This window comes from Furipterus horrens, unplaced genomic scaffold (genome assembly GCF_987537825.1).
Source record: "Furipterus horrens unplaced genomic scaffold, mFurHor1.1.pri manual_scaffold_2, whole genome shotgun sequence".
In the NCBI taxonomy this organism is placed as follows: Eukaryota; Metazoa; Chordata; class Mammalia; order Chiroptera; family Furipteridae; genus Furipterus; species Furipterus horrens.
In genome coordinates this window covers 162465539-162486893 of record NW_028327172.1, presented here as the reverse complement: position 1 = coordinate 162486893, position 21355 = coordinate 162465539, and the positions used below count along the sequence as shown (strand labels likewise).

At 35.8% G+C, this 21355-nt stretch overlaps 1 protein-coding gene and 1 pseudogene across 2 annotated transcripts in view; one reads left to right on the top strand and one right to left on the bottom strand.

Moving 5' to 3' along the window:
* The window catches only part of LOC150019841 (glutamate receptor 4), a 442193-nt gene that overhangs the window by 352063 nt on the left and 68775 nt on the right, over positions 1–21355 (bottom strand). The gene's annotated exons all lie outside the window — the stretch shown is intronic.
* On the top strand, positions 16777–17744 carry LOC150019842 (dicarboxylate carrier SLC25A8 pseudogene; annotated as a pseudogene).

The window sequence follows — 21355 nt, the reverse complement described above, 5'->3', positions numbered from 1 at the left end:
TTTAGGTGGCATGGGAGTCACAGGACCAGGAAGGAGAGCGCCAAAAAGGAAGCAGCTTGTGCAGGGCCAGATTGGTGCAGAGGGAGAGATTTCTAGCAGCTGTCCTGTGAGACTAAGGTAAAATATGCCTAAGGCACAAATCCTCTATCATCTTTCCATTAAAACTTTAATTAAAATAAGAATTGCTATAATTTATATCTTAATACAAATACCATATGATTTCATTTATGTGTGGAATTAAAAAAAAAGAATAGTACCCAGAAATAAATCTAACTAAAGACGTAAAAGACCTGTACTTGAAACACTATAGAACACTGAAGAAATTGAGGAAGATACAAATAAATGTAAGCATATAATGTGTTCATGGGTTGAAAGAATTAACATAATTAAAATGTCTATACTACCAAAACAATCTATAGATTCAACACAATTCCTATTAAAATACCAATGACACACTTCATTGATCTAGAACAAAACTCCAAAAATTTATAAGTAACCCAAAAGACCCTGAATAGCCTCAGCAATTTTGAGAAAGAAGAATAAACTTGGAAGGATCACAATACCTGATATCAAACTACACTATGAGGCCACTATAATCAAAACAACCTGGTATAAGACACATAGATCAATGGAACAGAATAGAGAGCCCAGAAGTAAACCCATGTCTCTATGGTCAATTAATATTTGACAAAAGGGGCATGAGCATACAATGGAGTAAAAACAGTCTTTTCAATAAATGGTGTTGGGAGAACTGGACTGGTACATGCAAAAGAAATGAAACTAGACCACCAACTTACATCGCACACCAGAATAAACTCAAAATGGATAAAAGATTTAAACATAAGTCATGATACCATAAAAAGTCTTAGTGAATAACATAGGCAGCAAAATTTAAGATATCCCATATAGCAATATTTTTGCTGATATATCTCCTAGGGCAAGGGAAATAAAGGAAAAAATAAACAAATGGAACTGCATCAACTTAAAAAGTTTATGCATGGCTAAAAAATACATCAACAAAATGAAAAAGATACCAACTCTATGGGAGAATATATTTGTAATGATACATCAGACAAGGATTTAATCTCCAAAATATATAAAGAACTCATATGACTCAACACCAGAAAGACAAGCAATTCAATTAAAACACGAGAAAGAACCTGAATAGACACTTCTCCAAGGAGGACATACAGATGGCCCATAGACATATAAGAAGATGCTCAACATTACTAGCCATCAGAGAGATGCAAATTAAAGCCACAATGCGATATCACCTCATAACTGCCAGAACAGCTACCATTAATAAATCAACAAACAGCAAGTGCTGGTGAAGATGTGGAGAAAAGGGAACCCTAGAGCACTGTTGGTGGAATGCAGACTGGTACAGCCACTGTGGAAAACAGTATGGGATTTCTTAAAAAACTAAAAAATGGAACTGCTTTTTGATCCAGAAATGCCAAATCACCAATTCAAAACAACCTATGCACCCCTATGTTCATAGCAGCACTATTGACAATAGCCAAGTGCTGGAAACTGCCAAAGTGCCCATCAGTGTATGAGTGGGTCCAAAAACTGTGGTCGTCGTCGTCGGCAGCCGTCCGTCTCAAGAGACGATGGTGTAGCTTCTTAAGAGTCCATCTGCACCGCCGAGAATGGCTGTGCAGTCCGACTCGGGAGTGACATGGTATCTGTCTCCTCCCGTGTTGAATCGACATCTTGCGATGACGCTGAAGCTACAGAGCCTGGGCAGGGTGATATGGAGGGTCTGCTGTTGCCCATGCAGCAGACCCCCCCTCTCTTCGCAGCTGAAGGGTCCAAGGGAAAGACGGAGTCGATACAGCTTGGGTTCAGGTGCGCCGCAGGAGTTGCCGGTGTTGATCACAACATCAAACCGCCTTAGGGACTCCGGCTCCGGATTTTCTGTTGGGGTTTACTCCCTTAGCCTTTCCCCTGAAGAGGTATGCCGCAAGGCAGCGGAGGTTTTTTGGAGTCAGAGTTTTCCTTCTCTGATGTACCCTGACTGGAAGATCGAACCAGCGACACTTAGCTCGCAGGCCGACGCTCAATCCACTGAGCTAAACCAGAAAAACTGTGGTACATTTACACAATGGAATACTATGCAGCAGAAAGAAATAAGGAACCCCTACCTTTTGCAACAGCATGGATGGAGCTGGAGAATGTTATGCTAAGTGAAATAAGCCAGTTGGTTGAAGACAACTACCATATGATCTCACTTACAAGAGGAATCTAATGAACATAATAAACTAATGATCAAAATAGAACCAGAGACATGGAAACATGAAACAAACTGACAGTGACCAGAGGGGAGGGGTAAAGGGGATAATGGTGGAAAGAAGGGGAAGGAACTAGTCAAAGAAAATGCATGATGACCCACGAACATGGACAACAGTGTGGGGATTGACTGCGGAAGCAGGTGGTGGGATGGGTGGAGGAAGGCAAAGAGTGAAAATTGGGACAACTGTAATAGAATAACAATATAATAAAAATGCCTTGGAAACAAAAAACAAAACAAAAAGAGATACAGAGAACAAGCTGAAGGTTGCCAAAAGGCTTGCAAGTCAAGGTGATTTGCAAAATTAAAAATAAAATAAAATAAAACAAATACCTAAAAAATAATCAAATAAAAATATTTTATTCTAATTTTGACCAAATTTGTAATAAGTTTACTACTCTAACTCTATTAATATAAACGTTGGAACCATAAATTTAATTTCAAAGACACAAATTAAAAACAATTTAGATTAATTTTGAAAAAGATATAAATTGGTAACATACTGTGGAGAGTAACACATACAGGGTTATATATGAACTTACTGTATGTCTACTGAACTAGTAAAGTATTTTCTTCTGTAGAGCTATTCAAAATTAGTTAATTCCTGTCCTCTACTCATGTCAAACCTTTATGCTACTATAATTAAATTCATAATATTAAACTTTATTTTTGCTACTTATTTTTAACTTCACAAATATGGCATTATCATATGAAAAAGAATGCTAAAGTCCACTTTTACCATCACCCACAGACCCAGTTCTTTCCCTACAAGTAACTATTGCCAGTTCAGGTATACATTTACTGACTTCTTATGTGCTTACACACACACACACACACACACACACACACACACAATGTGTAGAATTCTTAATTTGTTTTTTTTTGTAGCTACTTTTATAAATGTTATATAATTTATTTTTTCTACAAACTAAAAGATACTTCTATTGAGTCAAATTGTGTTATAGTGTTACAGTGTATAAGTATGAAATAATTTATTGAGTCATTTCTGATGAAAGGGCATTTGGCTTATTTCTGTATTTTCTCTAACACAAACAATTCTGCACTAAAATACTGAAACTGCCTTCTGTGTACTTATGCAGGTATTTTTCTACAATAGACATCAAGAGCTGGCTTCTAGGGAATATGCTTGCAGTTTTAATTATGTTATTTACTACCAAATTTATTTAAATGGTGGCTGTAACAATTTTGATAACCATCAGTATTTTAAACACTTACCTACTCACTCTTATTCATTCCAATATTTAATATGGTTGTAATACACCACAATTAAAAATTGTTTTATTTATTAACATATCCCTTATGCCATGTATATTTTACTTGGTACACTGGTGTTCATTAAATACTTGTTGAATAAACTAATAGATTTATATATGTGGGAAGGTTAGTGTCAGAGAATCAACTTCTATAGATAGTATTTTTAAAAAATATTTATTTATTTATTTGTTTGTTTATTTATTTATTTTTAGAGAGAGGGGAAAGGAGAAAGAGAGGGAGAGAAACACCACTGTGTGGTTGCCTCTCACTCGCGTTTACAACTGGGGACCTGACGTGCAACCTAGTCATGTGCCCTGACTGGGATTCGAACCAGCGACACTTGGTTCGCAGGCCGATGCTCAATCCACCGAGCCACAGCAGCCAGGGTTTATAGATAATATTTTGCATTGTATTTATATCCTTTAAGTCATAATAGTTAGCCAAGAAACAACTACAATTATTTAAAATATCTGAAATATGCCCATATTCTATATTTCTCATTTTTTAAGTTGTATAATTGAAGTAATATAAAGATCATAGTATGTAAATTCTCAGACTTGACAAAAACTGTAGCCACAAAATATTTAAAAATAGTTTTGGATTCTGAAAAAATATAAAATATAGTCCATGGTAAATAAACTATTCTTACCAACTACTGTAAGCAATTGCACATTAGAAAGACATAGATTTACTGAATTCAAGCTTATAGGAAACCCTGAAACTAACTGGATAATGACTCTAATTTTCTATCTAGATCATCATAAATCGTAGTTTAAAAAAACAGTTCAAAGATAAAAATTGAATCCTTATTGGGGCAAAATATGACATGAGATAGACTTTTTAAGGATCAAATTACGTTACTTCAAAATTTTCTATTAAAAATTAACCAATAAAGGAACTCTAAAAATTAATTAAATTTACTGGTCAATAAACTAACTGTGATGTGAATCCTAAATACTGAAAGTACTATTTCTTAACCATGCCAAAAGGCTGGTGGCTCAAGTAATTACACTTTTATGGAATTCAAAATGTGCAGAAGACTTAAGTTAAGAAAATTTTGGTTCACAAATATTCACAACAATTTTCTGTTTTTCATATACATAAATTCAGATAGCTTTTTGCAAAGACAGCATCAGCACAAGGGGAAGCAATTATTCTTGGGAATTTGCTCCATATTGCCATCAACTCGTACCTAAATACTTAAAAGTAAAAACTAACTCAAAACCTTTGCCATTAATTGACTAACTTTCCTGAGTTTCAGCTATAATGAAAAGCTTGAAAAGAACATGAACCGTCTGCCTGTCAGCTACTGTAAGAACATATCCCCCAAGGAGCTCTTTCAGTACTTGAAAAATGGTCTCCAGGCACAGATTTCCTTTTTTACATAGGCACTTATATCTTCAATTCTTTACAAGTCTCTGAGGATTAAGAAGGGGAGGTTAATACTTTCATTGGCAAAATGGTGGCCTAGTGTCACTGAGGTTTTGATTTTACAACCTAACTCATTCCTGATCAGCATTTGTTTTATTTTTCATGGAGGAAAAGATTTCTTTTATATTACCAGAGAGTGATCTTAAAGTAACGTTCCATTTTCTTTGTGCAATAACCCTTTTTTAAACTTGGAAAGTAGGTTTTCCTGTTAATGAACATTTTAAATTCTTAATAGTAATAACTATGGTAATTCAATTTATACAGGCATCCTATCTTAATGGAAATGCCAGGGTAATTGAGTTTACTGCTTATCCAGAGAATTTCAAATTTTCTGGCATATTAAAGCCATGTCATCCAACTACACAAAAATTCATAATTTTTGTTCCTGACATAATTATAATATAGCCTATATTTGGCCACATTGTTACTCTATCTTCAGAGGTTGTCTACTCTGCCCTTTTTCTTTAAATAATAGTATAAAAATTATGAAAGGCAGATGGGTTTCTAAGTCACCTAGTAGCTATTATGTTATACAGATGTGAACTTGACTACTGGAATAAACTTAAAAGCCACTTGTGACTTCTGGCCAAGATGGATGTCTAGACAGACACGCTATATCTCCCTCCACAAATAGAAGGAATACAACTACCTCAAAACTAGAGACAACCAGAAGTTCCAGAAAATCAAGCTGCATGGAAGTCCAACAAACAAAGATTTAAAGAAGAAATACTCATCCAGACATGTCAGAGGGGCGAAGCTGGGATGAAGAGGACGCAGTGTGGTGAAGGCAGCAGTGGCGGCAGTAGAAGGTTGACGGAGATTGCAGTCACACATTTTAAAATGTAGGGAGGGACACCTGGGGAACACTCCCAGCACCAGAACAGAGCGCACAGTTCATGGTTATAGCACCGGGGAAAATAAAGCCTCATTGCTTCTGACTCTGCAAACCAGTGGGGGTTGAGGCAGAGGAAGAAATTGCCAGTCTCTCAGTAGAGTCCGCTACTTTAAAGGGCCCCCATTGTCCTAGAACGTCCTCACACCCACCCACCCTGGAACAACCACCAGGACAACAGCTAGAGAGGTGCCAGTCCCATATGGAAGTGAAAGAAGTGCCTGGAAAAGGCACAAGTGCTGAGCAAGTGGCATTGTTCTCTCTCAGACTCCTCCCCTACATACGGTGCCACAACGTGGTGAAATGGGTCACCCATACTGATGCATACCTAAGGATCCTCCCCTTACAATGTAACAGTTGTGACAGCTCTACCTAAGACACAGAGGCAAACAAACACAGAATCCTGTCAAGATGAGGAGCTCGAGAAGTATGGCTCCATAGGGGGAACGGATCAAGGTTCCAGTGGGAGAGCTAACCAATGAGGAGACAGCCAACCTAACAGATGAAGAGATAGCCAACTTAACATGTGCAGAGTTCAAAACACTGGTGATAAAGATGCTCACAGACTTGACAGATATGCTTAAGTATAGCAAATGCATAAAGGAAGAAGTGAAGGCTATGCTAAATGAAACAAAGAAAAATCCACACAAAATTAATGGTGAAGGGAAGAAAACTGGGTTCAAATCAATGACTTGGAACATAAGGAAGAGAAAAGCAGTCAACCAGTACAGAATGAGAAAACAAGAATTGAAAAAAATGAGGAGAGGCTTAGGAACCTCTGGGACAACTTTAAACATACCACCATTCGAATCATAGGCGTGCCAGAAGGAGAAGAGGAAGAGTAAGAAATTGAAAGCTTATGTGAAAAAATAATGAAGGAAAACTTCCCAAATTTGGTGAAGGAAATAAACATACAAGTCCAGGAAACACAGAGAGTCCCAAACAAGCTAGACCCAAGGAGGACCACACCAAGACACATTATAATTAAAATGCCAAAGGTTAAAGATAAAGAGAGAATCTTAAAAGCAGCGAGAGAAAAACAGAGAGTTACCTACAAAGGGGTGCATATAAGACTGTCAGCTGGGTTCTCAAGAGACACTTTGCAGGCAAGAAGGGAGTGGCAAGAAGTATTCAATGTGATGAAAAGCAGGGACCTACAACACAGATTACTCTATCCAGCAAAACTATCATTTAGAATGGAGGGGCAGATAAAGTGCTTCCCAGACAAGGTAAAGCCAAAGCAGTTCATCATTACCAAGCCATTATTATTTGAAATGTTGAAAAAAAAAAGATCATAACTATGAACATTAAAATGACAACAAACTCACAACTATCAACAACTAAATCTAAAAAATAAAAAGAAAACCCAACTAAGCAAATCAGAATAGGAACAGAATTTTAGATATGGTGATAATTTGGAGGGTTATCAGTTGCGAGGGAAAATGGGGGAGAAATGGAGAAATGGTGCAGGGATTAAGAAGCATAGTTCGTTGGTACAAAATGGACAGGGGGAAGTTAGGAATAATATAGGAAAGAGTGAAGCCAAAGAACTTATATGCACAACCCATGGATATGAACTAAAGTGGGTGGGATTGCTGGAGGGGAGGGGTTACTGGGCAGAAGGGAGCAAAGGGAAAAAAATTGGTACTACTGTAACAACATAATCAATAAAATACACTTAAAAAAAAACAAACAAAACCCCACCATGTCCTCTTCATGCACTCACACACACAGCATCTACTTTGTTAAACTCATCCCAATCCACCATAACTAAAATTAACTGTAAAATTAATTTATTTGCCTGGTAAAATGTTAATATATCATGAAATATACAGGTTATCAAATGTGTGCACATTTCATAAACATGATTATAGTAAGTTGGTAGAATATTTCACCATTAAATAAAATAAATACATATTTAAAATGCTATCTACCTATTTCCACATTTATTCTCCATGGTTTAGGTGCCTTTCAGGTAAGTGACCTATTATACTGCAAATACAAAATAGAACTTAAAACTGATTACATATATAGATGGTTGTTAAAGATAGCTGTCTTTAAATCACTGTAAATTAAAAAACAATCCTGAAATATTAAAATCCAGTAACAGTAAAAAGATATGTTTTTTATTTAATATTTTTGCCTTTAAAATGATATTCAACTGACTGATAATTTGATGTGGATAACTTTAAGAAATAATATTATCTGTGACAAAATTTCTGAATATATTAATAAATACTTTTTGTGCATGTGTTTTAAATATTTTATCTTTAGTTAATTAAATACATGTTAATTAAGTGTCCAAACTTTATTTTAAAGTAAAATGGAGAACTTACAAATACATGCAGTACAGTTATTTCATGTGAGATGAAGGTGGAAAAAAATAAGAGTGGTAAAGTATGAGCTGCCACTAGTCATAATTAATAAAATCCCCAGTGAATGTATAAAAGCTCTTTCCAAGTCTTACCAAAATTAGGAGTAAAGGGCAAAACTGCTTTTATTTATACAGAATAAAATGTTCATCTTTGCATCAATTTAAAAGGGGTTCTTTCTGATTTTGAATTTTCCCAACTTTAATGCAAAGGTCAGTGAATTTATTTAGGTTTTTATATCCTATTTATGCTTTTATAGTTTTTTGTTAATGTCACTTACTGTTATTTCCAAGTGAGTTTGCTATAAGGAGTCAGACACCTAGTGTTAGCCTCTATGGTTTCAGCACCCAGGACAGCCCTACTTTTAGTTAACTTATTCTTCGTTTCTATTTTCAACAAACTTATGTGGTAGGGGCAATAGAGGCAAGTGCAATACGGTGAGATAGGTAATATGATCAGTTGCATTGAGGTCATGGGAACATGTAGGTAGGATCCTAATCTTGATGTGATGTGGCACGGAGGGCTTCCTTAAAAAAATAAAGTTGAGTCCTGAAGATTAGTGGCAGGTAAACAGGAAATATTTGGAGAAAAAGTGGAGTGTTCTTGGCATAAAAAAGCATGCACATAGATTGTATAAAAGAATATAGTATCAAGCAAGTGAGTTATAATGACTAAAACATTGGTGGATGGAGGTAAATGGTATGCAGTAAGGCAGGAGAGTTGAGTTGGAATCACATGGGACAGAGGTTTTCAGCCATATTCAGAAAATTAGTTATTCTAAATACAAAGGAGATAGGTTAGAATGATTTAATCAGGGAAGTAAATAATCTGACTTTCAATTAAGAAAGTTAACTTGGCTATAAGAAAATGCACAATTTACTCTAAAAATAAAATGTTGAATGAATGCTGGCATTTATTTATTTATTTTTAAAATTCATTTTTATTGTTTTTCTATTACAGTTGTCCCACTTTTTCCCCCATTGCTCCCCCTGACCCAGCCCACCCCTTCTCCCCCAATCAATCCCCACCTCATTGTATGTGTCATTGGGTTATTTATACTAGTTCCTTTACTAAACCCTGCCCTTACTTACCTCCCTTCTCTCCCTTCCCCCCTCTTCACTGGTAACTGTTATTCTGTTCCTTGTTTAGATGCCTCTGGTGAAATTCTGCCCTTTTTTTGTGTTGTTCATTAGTTTACTGTATTATGTGATATCAAATGGTTATTTGTTTTTCATTGCCTGGCTTATTTCGCTAAGCATAATTCTCTCTAGTTCCATTCATGTTATTGCAAATGGCAGGAGTTCCTTCTTTCTTTCTGCTACATAGTATTCCATTGTGTAAATGTACCAGAGTTTTTTAATCCACTCATCTATAGAAGGGGACTTAGGCTGTTTCCAGCACTTGGCCATTGTAAATAGCGCTGTTATGAACATAGAGGTGCATAAATTCTTTTGAATTGGGGTTTCAGAATTTTTCAGGTATAATCCTAGCAGTGGAATTGCTGGTCCAAAAGGCAGTTCCATTTTTAGTTTTTTGAAGAAATTGCATACTGTTTTCCATAGTGGCTGCACCAGTCTGCATTCTCACCAGCAGGGCACTAGGGTTCCTGTTTCTCCACATCCTCGCCAGCACTTGTTGTTTGTTGATTGGTTGAAAATGGCCTTCTGACTGGTGTAAAGTGGTATTTCATTGTGGTTTTTATTTGCATCTCTGATGGCTAGTGATGTTGAGCATTCTTTCATATGCCTATGGACCCTCTGTATGTCTTCCTTGGAGAAGTGTTTGCTTAGGTCTTTTGCCCTTTTTTAATTGGGCTGTCTTTCTTCTTGGTGTTAAGACATGTAAGTTCTTTATATATTTTGTAGATCAATCACTTGTTTGAGGTATCATTGGCAAGCATGCTTTCCCATACGTTTGTTTCCTTTTCATATAACTGATGTCTTCTTTTGCTGAGCAGAAACACTTTAGTTTGATGTAGACCCATTTGTTTATTCTTTCCTTTATTCCTCTTGTCTTAGGAGATATATAGGTGAAAATATTGCTATGTGGGATATCTAAAAATTTCCTATGTTTTCCTCTAGGACTTTTGTGGTGTCACGGCTTACATTTAAGTCTTTGATCCATCTTGAGTTTATTCTGGTGTACGGTGAAAGTTGGTGGTCTAGTTTCATTTTTTTTGCACACCCCTCTCCAGTTCTCCCAGCATGATTATTGAAGAAGTTCTTCTCACTCCATTTTATGTTCCTTCCCCCTTTGTCGAATATTAGTTGACCATATAGACTGGGGTTTATTTCTGGCTCTCTATTCTGCTCTATTGATCTATATGTCTGTTCTTATTTCAATACCAGGCTGTTTTGATAACAGTTGCTTTGTAGTATAGTTTGATGTCAGGTATTGTAATTCCTCCTGCTGTGTTCTTCTGTCTCAAGATTGCTGTGGCTATTTGGGATCTTTTTTGGTTCCATGTAAAGTTTTGAAGTATTTCTTCTAGGTTTGTGAAATATGTCATTGGCATTTTAATAGGGATCGCATTGAAGCTATAAATTGCTTTGGGTAGTATGGACATTTTAATGATGTTGATTCCTCCCATCCATGAACATGGTATATGCTTCCATTTATTTGTTTCTTTCTTAATTTCTTTCTTCGGTGTTATGTAGTTTTTCGAGTACCGGTCTTTTATCTCTTTGGTTAAGTTTATTCCTAAGTACTTTGTTTTTCTTGTTGCTATAGTAAATGGGAATTATTTTCTAGTTCCTTATTCTGATTTTTTATTTTTGGTGTACAGAAATGCCTTCCATTTCTGAATATTGACTTTGTACCCCGGTATTTTGCCAAATTCACTTATTATGTTGAGTAGATTTTTAGTGGCGTCTATAGGGTTTTTTATGTACACTATCATGTCATCTGCAAATAATGACAGTTATACTTCCTCTTCTCAATTTGGATGCCTTTTATTTCTTTTGCTTTTCTTATTTCTGTGGTTAGAACTTCCAACACTATGTTGAACTGTAGTGGAGAGAGTGGGCATCCTTGTTTTGTTCCTGATCTCAGGGGGAGTGCTTTCAGTTTTTGTCCATTGAGTATGATGTTGGCTTCAGGTTTCTTGTATATGGCCTTTATTATGTTGAAGTATGCTCTTTCTATTCCCATTTTGCTGAGAGTTTTCATCAAAAATAGGTGCTGTACTTTATCAAATGTTTTTTCAGCATCTATTGATATGATCATGTGATTTTTGTTTTTCATTTTTTTCATGTGGTGTATTATTTTTATTGATTTGTGAATATTAAACCATCCTTTCATTCATGGGATAAATCTCACTTGTTGTGGTGTTTGATCTTTTTAATATGTTGCTGGATTAGGTTTGCCAATATTTTGTTGAGAATATTAGCACCTATGTTCATCAGTGATATTGGTCTGTAGTTTTTTTTCTTTGTTGTGTCTTGACGTGGTTTTGGAATTAGAATAATACTGCGTCATAGAAAGAGTTTGGGAGTCTTTCCTCTTCTTGGGATTTTTGGAATAGTTTGAGAAGGGTAGGCTTTAGTTTTTCCCTAAATGTTTTGTAAAATTTGCCTGTGAAGCCATCTGGTCCAGGGCTTTTTTGTGCTGGGAGTTTTTTCATTATGCTTCAATTTCACTCTTTGTTATCAGTCTGTTAAGGCTTTCTGCTTCTTCTTGTTCAGTTTTGGAAGATTATATGTTTCTAGAAATTTGTCCATCAAGTTTCTTGATGTACAGTTGTTTGTAGTAATTTCTTACGGTCCTTTGTCTTTCTGTGATATCAATTGTGAGTTCTCCTCTTTCATTTTTGATTTTGTTTATTTTGGTCCTTTCTCTTATTTTCTTGATGAGCCTGGTTAAAGGCTTGTCAATTTTGTTTATTTTTACAAAGAACCTGCTTCTACTTTTGTTTAACTTTTAAATTATTTGTTTAGTCTCTATGTGATTTAATTCTGCTCTGTTCTTGATGATTTCCTTCCTTCTGCTAGCTCTGTGATTTGTTTGTTGTTGTTCTTCTAGTTCTTGTAACCGAAGGATTATATTTTTTTATTTGAGATTCTTCTATCCTTTTTAGGTAGGCTTGTATTGCTATGAACATTCCTCTCAGGACTGCTTTTGCTGTGTCCCATAGGTTTTGGGCTGTTGGGTGCTCATTATCATTAGTTTCCAGAAACTTCTTGATTTCTTCCTTGATGTCATTGTTAACCCATTCATTATTTAATAGGATGTTATTCATTATCTATGAATTTGAATGTGTTTGAGTGTTTTCTTTGAGGCTGATTTATAGTTTCAAGGTATTGTGATCTGAGAAGATGCTTGATATAATTTCAATTTTCTTGAATTTGTTGAGGCTTGTTTTGTGTCCTACTTTGTGGTCTATTTGAAAATGTTCTATGTGCACTTGAAAAGAATGTATATTTTGCTTCTTTGGGGTGAAAAGTTCTATACATATCAATTAAGTCCATTTGTTTCGTCTCACGTTGTGCTGCAGTTCTCTTAAACCCTCTTTATTCTTTTTCAATGTTTTTTCATTTTGTTGCATTTACTGGGGATTTTTTTCTACGTTTTCCTCTAACTCACTGATTCAATCCTCTGTTTGGTTTACCTGCTTTTGATTGTTTCTATTGGTTTTGCAGTTCAGAAGTTGTATTCTTCATGTTTTTCCTGGTTCTTATTGATAGTTTCTACGTCCTTTTTTATGCTTTTGTAGTTCTCATTAAGTTCCTTGTAGATTCCCTTGAGTTCTTTGTAGTTTCCCTGGAGATTTTTGTAGTTCCCCTGGAGTTTGTTTTAGTTTTCTCTGAGTTTGTCAAGTTCATTGAGTTTCCTCATTACCATTCTTTTGAATTCCATGTCTGATAGTTTGCTTACCTCTGCTTCACCCAGCACTCTTTCTGGGGATTCCTCTTTTCCTTTCATTGGGAGGTTGTTTCTGTGTCTCCCCATTTTGGATGCCTCTTTTTGTTTTTGTTTCTTAGATTTGTCTTCTTTGATCTCCCATCTTCGTGGTATGAGATTCTCTATAGGAGAACTGGGGGATTCAGTGGTGTAGTCTCTTTGACCTCCTGAGCTTGATGCTCTTAGGATGCTCTTTATGCTTTTTGTTTAAGCTTCTGGTTGCATTTCAGTTACTCTTGGTTGAAACTTCCCTCTGGCTAGTTGATTGAGAGTCACTCTTCCCACCACGTCTTGAGTTCTGATGCAAACCAAAAATCATTGTGACTTGTAGAAGTAAGGAACATGAAGGGCTTGAGTGTGAGTACCTTGATTAATTCCAGAGACTGTCATTCCTTAGTGGGATGGCTCCTTCAGATCTCACTTCTGACACAATGTCATGCTAACCTCAGCTACAAGCCCACAGTTGAAGCGGTACAGAACATGAGCTCAGCCACGGCGCAGAGCAGATAACCAGATCTCCACCCCTCTATCTCTTGAATGCTGGTATTTAATAGCATACTTCACAGATGTGTGCATTTGAAAAAAATGATAAAAAATATAAGAATAAAAAGCACATATTTTAGATAGTTAAAGTAATAAAATTGGCAAAAGTAATTTCACTTTCCTAATAATTCTTTAATTAATTATATTTTATTTCTTAAAGTACTCCTAGGTGAACTAACTTGGTGATGGCTGCATCTCTGGGTTAAAATAACAGGCATTAATGCAGTAAAATAAAATTATACCCAATTATTTCACTTTGAAGAAGCCATTATCATTGGCACTATAGATTGACATTGAACTCTGCACTGAAAAGTTGTTCTCAATTTTATGTTTAAAGTTGGATTTTAGCATTAGAAAGTGCCCTTCAGTTTGTATTATATTTATAGTAAACCAAATACAGTAATAGTAAAACAAACATTTTCTTTGGTAATTAACTTCATTTTCCAATAATATAAAGAACTTCTTCTTTTCCTTAGCTTTGAAGTCAAATGGGTAACAATGAATATGCTTTTTAAAGATGTAACTACTGAGAATACTGACTTGATGCTCTCATAACAGTTAGCCCAGTCTGTGTACAGTGGGCAATAAATGGCTGTCTTTTGAATAAGGGCAAAATTTATAATTATTGAATTTATTTTAATTGTATACACACCTGAATGACAAAAGAATTGTAACTGATCAGTAATTGCATTTTTAATAACTCTAAGGCATTCTATTTACACTAATTTAAAATTCTATTTTGTGCTACTTTATACTAAATGTCAGTTTTGAATAATATATATCCTCCAGGGCCAAAGGTTTAAATTCCAGTTAAAGTAATTAAGCTGTCTAACTCCAGAGGTAAAGAAATAAACTACAGCAGTATATCTTGACATGTGTTGGTAAATGAACACAGTTATCTGAACCACCTGATGTTCTCCTTAGAAAGCAAAATTCTAAACCCCATTAAAGGCCTTCTGTGGTGTGTGAGGTCTGAGGATGTACATTTTTAACAGAGCCCCTAAATAACAATTGTAATAATGGAATAGAACTTTACTAATGTTAATAAATATTTTAAAGAATAGGTTACATTAGAATTGTTATCTTGTCTAACTTTTCTTCCCCTAATATGATGATATTGACTATATGATTAATTCCAGAATTATTTAAGTCCTTAATCTGAACTTCATTTGATCTATTATAAAAGTCAAATATAAAATCTCTTTTGACTATCTCCTCTCTATGGTGCTTTAAATTCCTCATTCTTCCCCAAGCCATTTCTGGGTCTATTTTGATAAGAAGGCATGGTAGATATAAAAATGATTCCACAAAGATGTTTTCATTTTGATCTCTGGAACCTGTAAATATGTTATCTTACAGCACAAAAGGTATCTTGCAACAATGATTATGATTTTGAGATAAGGAGATTATTTTGTATTAGTCAGGCAGGCTTAATCTAATTGTACGAATCCATAAAGCAAAAGATCTTTAGCTAGAGACATGGTCAGAGAGGGAGACATGACTATGCAAGGAAGACACAAAGAGATGCATTGCTGCTGATTCTGAATCTAGAAGAAGGGACCAGGAGCTGAGGAACGCGTGTGTTCTCTAGAAGCTGGAAAAGGCAGGAAAACAGGTCCTCCTCTAGGGCTGCCAAAAATGGATGAAACCCTGTTGAAATACTTATTTTTAGCTCAGTAATACCCCTTATCAGTCTTCTTATAAGATAAGAAATTTGTGCCATCTTAAGCCACTAAATTTGTGATAACTTGTCATGGCAGAAATAATAAACAAATATAGAGAACATTGGCTTTGATCCCACCTGTGTTTGGTTGTTTAGAACACAAGTACTGATATGACTTTAACTGTCATGAAAAAAAGATGTTCTACTTATTACCAATTCAACTTTTAAAATGTTATCTAAGGTTATTAGAGATTTATCATAAATACATTAATGTAAGAAACACACAAAGGCACCTAGAACTGAAGATTTAATCACCAAAATTATGTTTGTTCCATACACTGTTAACTGCTGAGAAATTGAAATATTTTAATAGATGTAGAACTAATCAAAAGTAGAACTAGATCACTTGCCTTAGCTTTGGTGGTCTTAACCACTCACTTCCACTTTCTGTGTACAGCATTTCTCATCTGGAAGATCATTATGCAGAGCCTCCATCTTTAGGTGCTCTAATTAAAATGTGACAATGCACTCGAAGGCAAAATATGAACTTTAAAATATTCTAAAAATGTGATATATTTTTAAATATTACAGTAAATTGTCCATGGGAATTAAGTTATCGTAAAATAAATCAGTGTAAACACAACAGGATTATGTGCATGGTATACTTGAATACAAAGGCACAATACACCTTAAGGTTCTTGGTCTCCTTCCAGAATCTAGAAGTAATGTAAATTTTTTGTGGAGGTTGTCTTAAATTTGTATTATGCCTTATATTTACCATCCCCATCTCATTTTAAGGGAAGAGAGGTGATTGTTTGAGAGTCTGCAGGGTGAGTTTAAACAATTCTCCCATTGGGTATAGAAAAAATAGACATCTATTTAAAATACATAAAACAGGTGTACTCAACTATATTCAGAAGCCCGTGGAAACAACTTTGCAAAATGTACATCTTGGATCCCACTTAAGAAAGTTCTTTAAGAATGATTAGACTGACAATACAAAATCAAGTGGTATATAAAAACATTGTGACACATAATATTTACTCACAAACTTAGTACATCCCTACTATGAACTGGCATTTTGCTGGGTTCCTGACCTACAAAACAACATATGTCATATACATGTGTGTAAAGTCTCTGATCTCCAAGTTTGATGAGGGAATAGAGTTGGGGAGGCCAATAAGTGATCCATGAAGCACACACATTGTGATTAGTCTTGTGACAGATGACCGAAATGTTCTTTTTGAGGAAGAGCAGCTCATCTTATGAAAGACAGTATAAGATTTTATTTGTCTAAAAGTGTAGGTAAAGTATTCCACGCAGGAAGGATAGCACGAATAAAGGCACGGATGTGTGAGTGCACGCCCTGTATGGCTGAGTTTAAAAAGGAAAATGACCCTGACCCTTCCTCAATTTTTTTTCATCTCCTGGGAAGTAGCAGGAAATCAGCATCATGGTTGTGTTTAAGGCCACAGAGGTGCCCCCTACTGCCACTGTGAAGTTCGTGGGGACTGGCACAGCTGCCCGCATTGCAGATCTCATCTTTCCCCTGGATACCGCTAAAACCCGCCTGCAGATCCAAGGAGAAAGGCAGGGGGCATGCGAGCTTCAGCCAGTGTACAGCACCATCCCAGCCTTGGTGCACAAATACTGTGCTCGCAGCCTCTACAACTGGCTGTTTGCCAGTCTGCAGGGCCAGAGGAGCTTCATCTTTGTCCAAGTCAGCCTCTACGACTCTGTCAAGCAATTCTACACCAAGGGCTCTGAGCACTGAGCATGTCGACATCGGGAGCCGCCTCCTAGCAGGCAGCACCACCGATGCCTTGGCTGTGGCTGTGGCTGTGGCTCAGGCCCCTGATGTGGTAACTGTCTGGTTCCAGGCTCAGGCCTAGGCTGGAGGTAGCCAGAGATACCAAAGCACTGTTGATGCCTACTTGAAGAACACTGCCTGAGAGGAAGGGTTCTGGGGACTTTGGAAAGGGACCTCGCTCAGTATTGTTCATAATGCTATTGTCCACTGTGCTGAGCTGGTGCCCTATGACCTCATCGAGGATGCCCTCCTAAAGGCCAGCCTCATGACAGATGACCTTTCTTGTCACTTCACTCTGCCTTTGGGGCAGGCTTCTGCACCACATCATTGCCTCCCCAGTGGACGTAGTCAAGTTGAGATATGTGAACTCTTCCCTCGGCCAGTACAGCAGCACTGGCCACTCTGCCCCCATCATGCTCCAGAACGAGGGTCCCTGAGCCTTCTACAAAGGGTTAATGCCCTTCTTTCTCCTTTTGGGTTCCTGGAACATTGTGATGTTCGTCACTTATGAGCAGCTGAAACAGGCCATCGTGGCTTCCTGCACTTCCCAGGAGGCTCCCTTTTGAGCCTCTCCTGCTACCAACCTGACTACCTCTGGCTTGGCTTCGGCTACAGCCAGGCCTTGCTTCACTTTTCCTCCTTTCCTCCTTCCCTTCCCTTTCCTTCCCTCACACCTCACCCCTTCTGTTCCCATTTCTACCACCTCCCTTTCCCACATTCTCGCCTCTCTTCCCTACCTCATCTCCCTATTGCCTTTCAGTCCTGGTGGAGTTGACCCCAGTTGACGCTGTGGGAGCCCTGATACCAGCCAGGATCCCAAGCCTCTCAGTCACTTGAAAAATTCAACCCAAGTCTTCAAGATTCTGTCTCCAAGGCTAGAGAGCACATTGCTCATAAAAAAGCTCAACTTAAAAAAAAAAAGTTTGTTTAAAGTATTACTGACAGAAAGGACAGAGTGAATAAAGGTACATTGATGTGCCTGCATGTCCTGTATGGGTGAGTTTAAAGAGGAAAATGAAATAATTTTGAAAGCAATGGTATGGTAAACAAACTATTTCTGTGTATAGATACATATGTATGACACTTTATATATGTCATGTTATATGTATAAGACTATATATATATTACATATAATATTATTATTGTACATATAAAGTTAGATATTTAACTGGCATGGAGAGTAGATTGAGGTCCAAAGTGATTAGTGTAAAGCAAGAGTGGAAGTGGGGAGACAGAATAAGAGAGGACCTATAGGGGTATCACAATGACGATCAGGTTTTGGTGGCTGACTAAATGAGCAAGTGTGGCAGATGTTATAAAAGTGAGTACAAGTTTTTTTATATATGTGACTAAAATATACAAACTCTAAGAGAAACAGCAAATGATAGAAGGTAAATTTTTTTGGACTTTGTGGTGCCTGGGTCCTCTAGTTAACAATGTCCAGCAAAAGGTTGGAAACATGAAAGAAACTCCAGGAAAGATTTTTGGATTAGGAGTCTTATTTGCCTTTTAAATCACATTGGTTAGCATAGATGTACACACAAAAGATAAAAAATTGATCAAAGTGATGGATATAACTTGTTAATATACATTTTATGGGAGCTATAGTGCTACCAAAGTTATTTTATGAACTAATTTTTTATTCAAAAATTATAACACATTTTGGGAAGACCCTGAGAAAACTAGAATACGGTAGAACTCAAAAGACTGTTAGTTATTCTTTAATATTTAAAAAATTTTAAAGGATTACTTGTATAATTCAAAATAGTAAAAACCAAACAAACAAAAACAAGATGCCACTTCTTTCTAAGCTATTTTTCAAAACAGTCTTCTAGGATGAGAGGGATTAGGACCATCTTTGATAACTTCCTCTTCATTTCCACTCTACAGCACTTTGATTTCTATGCTTTCACCGCCTTTTCCAGTTACCAACACTGCTTATCACCATAGTGGTTTATATCATACTCTCTAATATGCATTAAATCCAGAGAAAATAAATATTGGGTATTTCTATAAGTGGTACTTTACCATTTCCTTTGCTGAGAGCAAGAGAAATCCAGCACAAGGTACATAGTTGCTTGGGCTTTTTAAAATTAAAAATATTAAGAAGTTGGATTACCTTTTCTATGGTATGTATATTTGAAGTAGCTATGAATATGTGCAGTTAGTTTATATGGCTTTGAAAGTATCTGCTCTATTGCTAGAGAAGCTCGTTGTAGGAACCACATCATGCCTTTTGTTTCATGTTTCCACATGAGGAAATGAAGAGACTAAATGACTCTGAGACCATGTATTTCAATACACAGTGGAGAAAGCACCTAACTGATTTAGGGAGGTGCTTAAGAACTTGAAAGTTTAAGCATGATTAAAGAATTAAGAGTTATTTTGAAGTAAAAACAAATGAGAAAATTAAATGATATTTATTGTAAGGCAAAGAGATGGTCAGTTTAAGAAGTTAAAAACAACAATGAAAATGAAAGTGTAATTTAAGTAAGGGAACCACAGTGTTTATTAAGCTATTCTTTTCTTAATAACTAATTCAAAAATTTTGGAGAAACAACACATACCAAAATAATTCTTTTCAGTAATGTAATTATACAGTTAGAATAATATTAAAAAAATAGCGGCAAATATTTATTGAGCACTTCCTTTAAGCTACACACTGTTGCAGTTAGATATATGCATTATCTCATATCAAAAAAATAAAAATTAGGTTTTTCAGTCAATTCAGAAGTCATAAAGGGATGCACTTATGTTATTATCTACATGGCTGACTCTTTGATAAAATATAGTTTATTTCTTGTTATCTTACCCATTCCCTGCTCCTAGTTTTCCATAGAGAGTAAAAAAAAAAAAAAAAACAAAAACAAAAGCCAAAAAACCAACAACTATAAACATTTAGAGAAATATATTTTTGCAATAACATGGGACCTGGTACATAATTGATATGCAACAAATATTATTTAAATGGACTAGTGAAAAATAAGATACAATAAATTAAAAAATAAATTTATTTTTGATATTTAAATTTAACTAAAATGATTTCTTTCATTTTTTTCCTCCTTTATAAGCAAGAGACAATGATTATTAATACATTGTCATTAATATCTACATTAAAAAAACCTGTCAGGGCATGGTTCAAAATTACTCAATACACAGCCTCACCTATTAATAGCTACTACTTTGTCTCTATACAGAAAAACATTAAAATCATATATACAAATTGGACTAGCACTTGGTTGATGAATAACTGCATTTCATTTGGCTGATCACTAGTTGTTATTCCTTGTCCAGCTGCATTCTATGACCAGAATCCTTATTAGCCAACAGCAGCCATACATTACATACCTGCATGCAAGTAAGCATAAATGTTCCTTCAAAATTGGCATGGAGACAGAATTTGTGCTACTTTCCTTCTGTGGAAATGTTTTATCAACATTAAATTTATTGTAGTAAGTGTCTCACAAATAGGTATGATCTGTTAACATATTCTTAATTTTGTATGAATACTCATGGGGTCATTTTGACATAAAATTTTCCTCAAAGTGGGGTTTTTAAATTCCAGTGAGAATTGAGATATTAGCAGTATGTTATATATTTTATTCTGGCTCTATTAAACACATGAAGTCATAGTTTTGTTTATATATAATACTTGTCCAAATCATGTCACACCTGTGCTTTCTACTTTCTGGGCTCTTTCTGTTTCCAGTTGCCAACATCTCATACTATGCCCTGGCTACTTGCAGGGCCCCACCAAGTCTGCCATCTGTCCTATTCTTCATAACCAATCTTATCTCTTTGATAGACTAATAGTTAAAAACCTGGAATCAGAGCCAGCATATTTGGTCCAAATCTTGGCTCTGCCATTTAATATTTCAAAAATTTTAAAATTATTAAAATTTCAAAAAGGTCTCATTAGGACAAGTTATTGAACACTCAGAGAGGCTCACTTTTTTATGTCAAATGGGAATAAAAATATCTCATAAGATGGTTTTGAGTCTTAAGTTTATGTGTGTAAAGCACTTAAAATGATGCTTGGTACACAGTAAGAATCATCTAGTTTTTAGTTATTATTATTTCAGATAAGTATTCAGATAAATAATTCATAAGAACATACTATACCTATTTACATGTATAAAATACAACAGTCAATTATTTATTTCTTAAGCTAAAGGAA